At 52.6% G+C, this 10,008-nt stretch overlaps 1 long non-coding RNA gene across 1 annotated transcript; it reads right to left on the bottom strand.

The window, feature by feature from the left end:
* Window positions 1-7,072: 7,072 nt before the first annotated feature.
* Window positions 7,073-9,329, bottom strand: LOC119712511. The gene is made up of 3 exons (XR_005259835.1): window positions 8,903-9,329; window positions 8,102-8,236; window positions 7,073-7,252 (listed from the first exon to the last, which is right to left on the bottom strand). It is a non-coding gene; the product is annotated as an uncharacterized LOC119712511 (long non-coding RNA).
* Between the last annotated feature and the right edge of the window lie 679 nt (window positions 9,330-10,008).

Here is a 10,008-nt window from a genome sequence, read left to right as displayed (position 1 = left end):
TGGCAAAGCTTCCCCAGGAGGAAAGGCTGAAGAGAGGGAAATGTCAGCTTGGAAGAGAAACAAGAACCCCACGGAGCTCTGGAGAAGGAGCAGTTTCCCTCTAATCCACAAAGCACAAAAATTTGGGCCCAGATGTAAATGGAAAGCCACAGGTTGAAATCCAGCAAAGGTTCCTTCATGGAATCCCAGAAGATCCTGAGTGGGAAGGGATCAGGGAGTCCAGCCCCTGTCCCTGCACAGGCACCCCAACAACCCCACCCTGAGCACCCCCGAGAGCTCCTGGAGCTCTGGCAGCCTTGGGAGCATTCCCTGGGGAGCCTGGGCAGTGCCCAGCAGCCTCGGGGGGAAGAACCTTTCCCTGAGCTCCATGGCAAGCCCTGGCACAGCTGCAGCCCTTGCTGGGCTCCTGTCCCTGTCCCAGAGAGTTCAGTGCCTGCAGAAGGGACTCATGGATCTCATTGCTGTGGGATGTGGCTGGAGCCAAGTGCTCCATACTGTGGGAAAGGGTTTAAAACCCAAAGGAGGAAGGATCTGGGAAATCAGGGTCTGGAGCCCAAATTCATACTTGAGATCCCAAATTCAGACTCCAGAGCCCAAAGCTGGGCAAGTTTGTCCCTCTTCTGCCCAGCCCAGCCTTACCCCCTGACTCCCAGGTCCAGGGCAGATCCAGCAAAGGCAGATGATTTACAGGAGCTCTGGAATTGTCTGCAAGGTCAGAATTGGGGCCCAGATCTGCACATCAAAACAGATTCCCCATAAATTACTCTGCTAAGGCATTTAATAAAAGTTTCACGGGGGGAGGATTCATGAGGAACCTGTAATGTTTAATTAAAGGGGAGAAACTGATCCTGCCATGAAAATCTTCCCAATCCCATGCCAAGCTCATCACTGACTTGATTTATGGGACATAAACAGGCCAGAAAATGGCATAAGTGGGAAAGCTGAAGAACTTCTGCCAATTTTGGATACAGAGACGTGCAAAGGGAGGGGGATTTACAAACAAAGTGAGGCAAAGGTGGACGTGCAGCAAGAAAACAGGGAATAAACTCCTGGGCACAGGATGGGAGGATCCAGCCTAGATCCAAACTCCAGCTGCTCTTCTTGCTCCTACCCTGAGTTCTGCCTCTTGGCATGAAGGCCACTGCCATGAAATTCCCTATTGCTTAAATGACCTGTGTCCTTCAGGCTGGAATGCCACATGGAGAAGTGTCAGGGCTGCGACGTCAGTGACACAGAGTGCTCTGACTCTGGTGGAACTGACAGAATGACTCTGGATTGACACACTTCCACCCCACCCATTGCCAGGGGAACCTTTCTCCAGTTTTGCTGAGGTTTCCCTGCCCTGTTCATCCCCCTCAGTGTAACAGTGCCCATGGTGGGAGACAACGTGTGCCCAGAAAGGGATTCTTGGTGTTATTCACATGGAAAAAATGCTGTGGGATTGCTTCAGTCCCAGAACTAACTGGTCCCATGAGCTCAGCTCACCATTTTCGATCCCTGAGTGGAAGAATTTCCAAAAGTGAGAAGGGAGAGGCTGCTGGGTTTGTGCAGAAGGGAGCAGGAAGGCTGCAGTGAGAAACTGCTGGGAAAAGAGATTGGCTTGGAGAGAGCTCAGCAGAGTCTGGCTCCCCACACCATCATTCCAGAGCAAAGCAGGGAATTGGGACCCCAAGAGGCACAGAAACCTGCTGCTGGAGATGCCTCTGATGACAAATTCTCCAGCCACTAAACAGAGCAGCTCCCTACTACCAGGGAAAAGAGGGAAGTGAGGAATTCAAAGGCCAGGAGGGAGAGGAGGTCACTGCAGAGCTCCTCCAGCTCAGCAGCAGTTTCACAAATGCTTTAAAGAACTTGAAATTAAACACTTTCAACACCACTCCCTGCTGGCCTGACCAGGCCTGGGCACTGCAGAGAAAGCTCAAAGCTCAAGGTTTTGGGAAAAAGGGTGAACAAATGCAGAGGAATGTCAGGAGCAGCTCCCTGATTGTACAAGGAGATGCCTCCAGCTCCTTGGATGATCCTTGTAGGTCTCACCCAGCTCAGGACATTCCATGATTCTACAATTCCTCCTTCCTTTGGTTGCTGTCAGAGTCAGGATTTTGCAACATAGCTGAATTTGAGTGAAGGGAATTGCCATGGCAGTCAGGTGCTCCTGTCACAACCCTGGAGCATCCCACAGGCAGCCCCAGCTGAGGACCTGGAATGTTCCACCTCCTTGGGAAGAGGCTCTCACCGAGTTTCAGAGATACCAGAGGCACAAGAGAGATTTCAAAGCAGAAGAAAACAAATCAGAAAGCAAAAAATATAAGGAAAAAAGCCCAACCCAAGTCCCTCAGGTGCAAAAATGTTGCAGGAGCCAGATTGAACATGATCCACTTTCATATTCCCACAACCAGGAATCATCCCTGATCCAGTGTTTGCATACCCACAACCAGGAATCATCCTTGATCCACTTTCACATTCCCACAACCAGGAATCATCCTTGATCCACTTTCACATTCCCACAACCAGGAATCATCCTTGATCCCCCTAGCCTGTAACTCCATTCCTTTCCCTTCACCCCTTTCACAACACTCCAGCCAAGCCTCTGTCCTCCTCCTTTGGAAGTGCCTGGCCATGGCAGCAACTGCTCAGTCAAAACTTCAATATCTGATTTTCCCTGGTTTTTAGGGACAAAACCAGGTCCAGCACAGAGCCAGCTCCTGTTTCTGCCCTGAGCTTTCCCACCTCCATCCCTGCAGTGCAGTTGGGGTCGGGGTGTGTCCCACAGCACCAGGGATCCAGTTGGGAATGCAGCAGCAAGGGAAGGCATGGTTTAAAAAGAATTTCGGAAAAGGGAGTTAGAAAGTCATCCCAGCCAGCCTCAGTTCCTAAGGGAAGATTCTCAGTTGTGCAGGCCTGAGATTTTCCTTTTCTTACATCCCAGAAGGTTGTTGGCAGGACCACCAAGAAAATACAACAAGAGTGAGAGCAGGAGGTAAAGAGAAAAGCTGGGCAGCACTTGGAGCAGAGGGAGGAGGGAATGCAAAAGGAAGAAGGAAAAGAATCGGGGACGTGGGCAAGCAAACGAGCCAAAAATTCGGGTTAAAAAACCTGGGTCTGAAAAAGGCAATGAACGGAAAACGGAGCAGCCCAGCAAAAACCCCTGGGGAAGAGGCAGCCCGGGCAGCCCTGCAGGACCGGAGTCACGGGAAGAGGGACCCACAGGCTGCAGGATGGCGACTGCGAACTGGAGTGTGTATCTGTCCCTGTCCCTGTCCCTGTCCCTGTCCAGTCCTGCCCTCCCCTGCCCAGGAAAGCGTCCCCGAAGCTCCAGAGGAGCTCAGGGATGGAGCACAGCCCCCGCGGGAGTGGGACCAGCACAGTCCGCCACGGGCACCTCTCCATCTGCTTTTCCTTGTGCCAGATGGGCAGGGAGGGACGGAGGGAGGGATGGGGGATGGAGCCGCATCGCTGGGATGGCGGGGATTCATTTCTTCCCATTCTTTTCCCAGTGCCATTTAAGCGGCTGGCCCCAAAACGCATTCTGATTGCTTTGCTGGCCCCAGTGACACCAAGGCAGGAGCCTTTCAGAATTAATCAGTTAGAGGCAGAGAGAGAAAAAGCAGCAGCTCCGACCCCAAAGGCACAGACACCTCCCTCCTCCTCCTCCTCCTCCCCCTCCCTTCCCCGCATGTTTTGGAGCTGCTGGAGCAAAGGGGAGAGCGAACAGGAGGAATTTTCCACGGATGCAGGGAACAATCGAGCCCCGCACGGTTTTTCTGGTTCAAACGCTTCCCTGCAGCAGTTCGTGCTCATCCCCGGCACACAAAGGCGATGCACATGCAGGGACCGGTCGTGTCTTGCTCCAGCCGCCGGTGCCGAGGTGCGGGGGACGGGAGGAGCGGGGGAGATGCTCCAGCTCCGCTCCCTGGGCAGGGGATGGCTGAAGCCGGCTCTGAGTCAGCCTCGGGCACCCCGGGCACAGCCCCTGCCCTGCCCCGGGACGGGAGAGGGGACGGGACGCCTTTGGCACAGGGAGAAGGCACCCGCGGGTTTGGGGTTTAGGGGCATCTTCGGTTTTGATGCAGAGAGAGTCCGGGGGAGGAAGGAGGCCACTGGGACTTCACAGCGGTTTTTGCTTCAGCCTTGTGCCCGATTTCTCCTGGGATCCAGCCCCTCCACTCACACGGAGACCCCCTGCCCCATCCAAGGGCTGCTCCCTGGGGACAGGGTGTGCTGGGGATGGATCCTGGCACCACCTGGGAAGAGGCTTTAGAGGGGAGCAAGGAGCCCCGGGCACCCTCAGCAGCATCCCCCCACAGCCCAAAGGGGGCTGGACAGTGGTGGGGGGCAGGCACCCCTGCCTGGACCTGGGACTAGGGTCAAGTCCTGCAGCACAGTGGGGTGAACTCCAAGTCAAGCAAAGCCATGTCAGGATCCTTTTCCCTCTTGGTCCCTGATTCCCATCCCATCCAACTCCTTTCAAAGAATCCTGGAATGGTCTGTGTGGGAAGGGACATTAAAGCCCATCCAGTGCCAGCCCTGCCATGGCAGGGACACCTTCCACTGTGCCAGGCTGCTCCAAGCCCTGTCCAGCCTGGCCTTGGGCACTGCCAGGGATCCAGGGGCAGCCCCAGCTGCTCTGGGCACCCTGTGCCAGGGCCTGCCCACCCTCACAGGGAACAATTCCTGCCCAAGATCCCATCCAGCCCTGCCCTCTGGCAGTGAAAGCCATTCCCCCTTGCCCTGTTCCTCCAGCTCCCATCAAGAGTCTCTCTTCAGAGGGAGGAATTTCATCCCTTGCTCCAAGATTCACTGTCAGCCCCCCCAGGAGGAAGGGACGAGGTCTGAGTCCTCAGAAATCCCCTCTCCACATGTCAAACCTGTGAAAAGATCAACTTTTATAGCCCAGACTTGCCCCAGTTAAGAGCTTCAGACTTTTGAACCAAAAGGAACTTTGAAATGTCCATCTCTGGGGCCTGCAGGACAGCTGGAAGCATGAGCTGGTCTGGCAGCTTTGCTGCTCTTGCGCATCATGGCCCCATTTCTGAGCCCCTTTTGGCTCCTCTTCCCTGGGGTGTGCCTGTCAAACCCTCTGGGAGCACTCAGGGCTGAAGGGACAACACCTCTGGTCTTGTGGGAATCCTGTCAAGAGGACCCTTAGCTCTGTGAAGAAATACAAAAAGCACCCAGTTTCCACAAAAAACCCCACAAGAATTCCTAGTTCCTTATCAAAGATCAGTGCAGAGGAGCTAAGCAGACCCAGACTCCTGCTGGGAGATTTCTAAGCAACATTTTTGTGGTGCAGAGTGAGGTTTTCCTTCCACCAAGTTCCTTCCACCTCCTTCCTCCCGAGGCAGGGGCTCAGCCAGGGCTGGTTTGGAGCCCTTTGCCAGAGCACTGGAGGCAGCTTCCAGCAGAACATCACAGCAGAGACCCACAGGTATCACAGGATCCAGTGGGAGGATCCAACAGCAACATTTAGATGGGATCTTGGGCAGGAATTGTTCCCTGTGAGGGTGGGCAGGCCCTGGCACAGGGTGCCCAGAGCAGCTGGGGCTGCCCCTGGATCCCTGGCAGTGCCCAAGGCCAGGCTGGACAGGGCTTGGAGCAGCCTGGCACAGTGGAAGGTGTCCCTGCCATGGCAGGGGTGGCACTGGATGGGCTTTGAGGTCCCTCCAACCCAAAGCATTCCCTGATTCTGTGATCCTTGTCAAATCCTAACCCTGCCGTGTAGATGTGCCAAACTCTTCCCTCCTTGTTCTGCTGGGGTGTTTGTGCTTTTTTAGCTCCGTTTCCAACATCCAGCAAATGAATTTAGAATCACTTGGGTTTTACCTAAGAGGTGATGGCACTTAGGTGGTTGTGGAGAGATGCTTTCTGTAAATAACTTGTGTGGGAATGATTCTGGATGGCTGAGAGGCTTCCTTGACAAGAAGCAGGGAAAGCAGAAAGGAAGATTTACAGAGGAAAGTCTCAGTTTGCTTTGCCTACCAAAACAAAGGAGTTGGATTGCTACACACAAAAGCACCAAGAGAGAGCCAAGATGCCAATTTAAGTGTAAAGACAATGCTGGCATGAAACCAGCTGGGGAAAAAATTGGCTAAGATAAATAAAACTGGAATTAAAAAGGAGCTTTGTAACTCTGAGAGGTCTCAGCTTGTGCAAGGGACACACTGGGGGCTGAAGGGGGAGCTCTGTGCCTTTATGAATCCACACGTGGACAGCAGGACTGGGCTCAGAAGGTCCCTCCCTGCCCTATCCCTCCAACAGCAAACACATTCCACATCCAGGTCTCCAAACTGGGAAGCCAAACCTTGCAGGTGGAGAATGCTCAACGTCCCCATAAAGCTGCACCAAGAGCTCTTGAAACCTTCCTAGATGAAAAGTCAATCCAAGAACTGGGAATGCCTTGGGAATGGGAGCTTTTGAAAACATTCCAACAAGCAGGGATCTGGGAGAGCTGCAACAATAGCTGATTTCCAAGGAAAATGAAGGACAGCTTGTTTTCCCAAATCCCAGTTTCCTCCCAACGCATCAGAGCTGTTATACCTGGAGGTCAGGGGAAAAAAAGTCATGGAAAAAAGCTCTCATTTGAGCTAGAAAGTATTTTGGATGAAAGAAAATACTTTGGATGTGTCCTGGCTGAATCCAGTGAGGACAGACTGGAGAGAAACTGTTCCTGCCCATGGGAAGTGAGGGATGAACAGCAGCCGTGGATTTAAGGGGAAAACCCCAAATGCTTTGTAGCAGTAAACAGCAAAGTGTTGGAAGGGATCGTGTAGGGAAAGGTTGGCCTCCCTCTCTCTGAAGGGTTTTCTGAACAGCTTTGTCAGGAAGGGTTCCTGAAAATCCCTTTGTATTTTAGGGCAGGGATCTGGGTTATTTGTCCTTCTGCAATGGCAGCTAACACCCCCTGTGACCCAAAATGGGCTCCTCTGTCCAAAGTTGGACACAGAACTGCTGCTGGCTGCCAGCAGGCACCCCAAGGACCATGCACATCCCACAGTGACCTGGAAACACCTCCTGAAGCAGCTGAACACTCTGCTCCCAGCCTTGGGATCACAGTTTGGACCAGAGTGATAAAGGCTTAATAATATTAATTAACTTTATTTGCATTGATTTGCATGGAAACCTCAGGAAAGGCGTGTTGTTAAAAGAGTTTGCTAAGTCCCAGGGACACTGAGAGCAACGATACAAATAACCAGAGTTTTGGTGCCATTGTGTCAGGTGGCAAGGAGAGGGGTAGCTCCTGTCCATCACCATCACCCTGAGAATGATAAAATAAATCCAGTTTTTTATAAACTGATATCCTGCAGCCACATCCATAACATGGGAAAAAGCATCCAGTAGCCCCCAGCAGCAATATTCCTGATCACAGTTAAAACCTTCAAATTGCAGAACATAAACCTGAAAATGCCAAAACAGCAGAGAAACCACGGGAAAATAAGCCAAATATGATAGGAAAGAGAATTAAACAGGATTATCAGTGCCAAAGGGATCTCCCATACTTTTAAAGGCGACAAGGAGATCAATAAAATAAAATTAAAAAAACAAAAGGGAGCTGAGGTAGGATTAGGACAGATAATTTAGGTTAAAAGGATCATTTTGCTTTGGAACACTGTTTACAAAGGAGACTTTTCAAAGTGACCTGAACTGCCCCCAGTCCATTTTCCCCAGAGAAGGGAGGGAGCAGCAGAGCGAGATCAGCTCCCACCTCAGCTTTGCCTTCTCCCACCCCAGCTTCCCAATCCCCTGGGACACAGGCAGCTCCCGCTGGAATGACAGCTCCAAAGGGGCAGCAGGGGCCACAGGGGGAGCCTAAACACACAAACCTGGGCTCCCTGCCTCAGGTTGGACTCGATGATCTTTAATATCTCTTCCAACCTCAAAAAAAAAAACAAACCCAAAAACCCAACAACAACAACAACAAACCAACAAAAACCCCCAACCCCCAAACAAACAAAAAAACCCCAAACAAACAAACAAACAAACCCCCCCCGTGGCCCCAGGGATGCAGTGGGACCTGCCCTGCAGGGATCAGGTTTAACGTTAAGCTCGAGCCTGGGTTTAGCTGAGCTGCAGAGTGGTGGCTCTGTGCACGCTGCTAAAGCCTGACCTGCTGACTGCCACTGCTTCCTGTCACATCCCGTTCCTTCAAGGATTCCTGGTGCCACGTTCCTCCCTAAAGAGCCCAAGGAGGCTGAAGATGGGCTGAGAGTGCCCAATCCATGATCCTGGAGCCAGGATGAGGCTGTGTGTGAAACCAAACAAACACGGGAACGTTGAGGGGAATGAGGAACTGAGAGCTGGGAGATGAAAGTGCTGCAGGACAAAAGAGCAGGGAAGCAGCAGGAAGGCAGAGCACCCCCAGAATCTGAAAGGATTTACTCACCGGACAACCAACAGGGAAACTCTGAGCCAAAACCAGACAAACATTTATAAGGGGAACCAGAAAGGGGCTAAATGCCCCAGGAAACAGATTTCACAACGAAATCTCAGCTCCTGTCCAGTTTATTTCCAGTACTCACAGCCATCCCCAGTCTTCCACACCCCTCTGAGGAGGGAGATTTTCAGCTCATCACCTGATGTAGCTGGCAAAAGTCACCGTGAGCAGGAAATCAAACTAAGTAGGTCACAGCTCCAAGCCTGAGCAGTAATTTCAAGGGTCTTTACCTTCCTTATGCCACCTCTTTATCTTCCAGCACCTTAGGAAATCTGCTGGTCTCATTAAGAGCCCAGGGCACGTGCTCAGCTCTGCTGGAAGTGGGGTTTGCCCTCCCAAAGAGGAGTCAGGGTGTCTGTGTGTGCCACACAGAGCAGGACACACGGGAATAACCAGCTCCCTGAAGTCTGGTTTCTCTGGAAACACCAGGACAGGCACCACGGGAGCGTGGCTGTGAAACACCGCACTGCTCACCCCTCTCCTGGAGCAACGAACCCTCCAGAGCTCAGCTTCTCCCAGAGTTAATGACCAACAGGAGGCAGGGGAAGTTAATCTGTATCTAGAACAGCTTCATAAATAAAACTGGAAAATTCTGGCACTGAACTAGAGCTGCTTTCCTTTCAAAGCCTCCGCTCCTGAGCGTGGTGGCAGCCGAGGGGCTCCTTTGATGGCAGCGCCAGTCCCTTAGGGAGCAGCGAGTCTTTGGACTTTGGTTTGTCACTTCCAGAGCAGGTTTGTCACTCCCTGGGGAGATGCCAAGGCCTGTCCAGGCTGGGGATCTGCTGCCCACCCCCTTCCAGAGGGGATTTTTGCCTGCAGAGGCTCTGGGGTGGGCAGGCTGCTGCAGGGAGGGCTCGTGCTCACCAGAGCTGTCACCTCTCCCCAGCCTGGAAGTCAGGAGTATTTTTAAAGAAGATGTAAACAAGGGAAGCTGCTCAGCTGGGCAGGCTCCAGCCCTGCTCTCACTGCAGGGATTGCTGACAATCCCAGAACACAGAGCCCTGAGTAAATATTGGTTCAGACACGGATGCAGAGAGCACGAGGCCGCCTGCAGCTCAACAAACAGCCTGGCCAAAGCAGCTTTCCCCAGGCTGCACCTTCCTGTCCCTCCTGCAGCTCAAAAACCAGCCTGGCAAAATAAACTTTTTACCAAAGCTGGACTTTCCTGTTCCTCCTGCAGCATCCCAAGGGCTGCCCGGGCCTTGAGCACAGGGATTTCTGGCCAGTGACAGAATCCACGTGGCTTATCCCCAAAATAAAGCAGTGTGGAGCACACAGAACCGGAAGAAATCAGCCTTTGCCCGTTGGTCTCTGGCTCTCAGGGTGAACTGGTTCCCTCAGCCCCAGCTCTCCAAGGGGTGAGTGTGGGATAGAACTGATTCCAGGCAAAATAACCTTCCCTGCCCTCCAGGCCTGCTCATTTTATTTATGGGAAAATATGCTCGTTAATGCTCTTATCACGGGCAGGATCTAATGGGGCGGGGGGAAAGTCTCCTTTGAGCATCTCCACGTTAATGAGTGCTGGGTGAGATGTTTCAGCAGGCACGGCTCCCTCTGAGCTCGTTTCTGACACAGCAGCC

The sequence above is a fragment of the Motacilla alba genome, chromosome 28 (genome assembly GCF_015832195.1).
Source record: "Motacilla alba alba isolate MOTALB_02 chromosome 28, Motacilla_alba_V1.0_pri, whole genome shotgun sequence".
Lineage (NCBI taxonomy): Eukaryota > Metazoa > Chordata > Aves > Passeriformes > Motacillidae > Motacilla > Motacilla alba.
The sequence above is the reverse complement of the archived record's forward strand: the minus strand, read 5'-3'. Positions and strand labels throughout refer to the sequence as shown.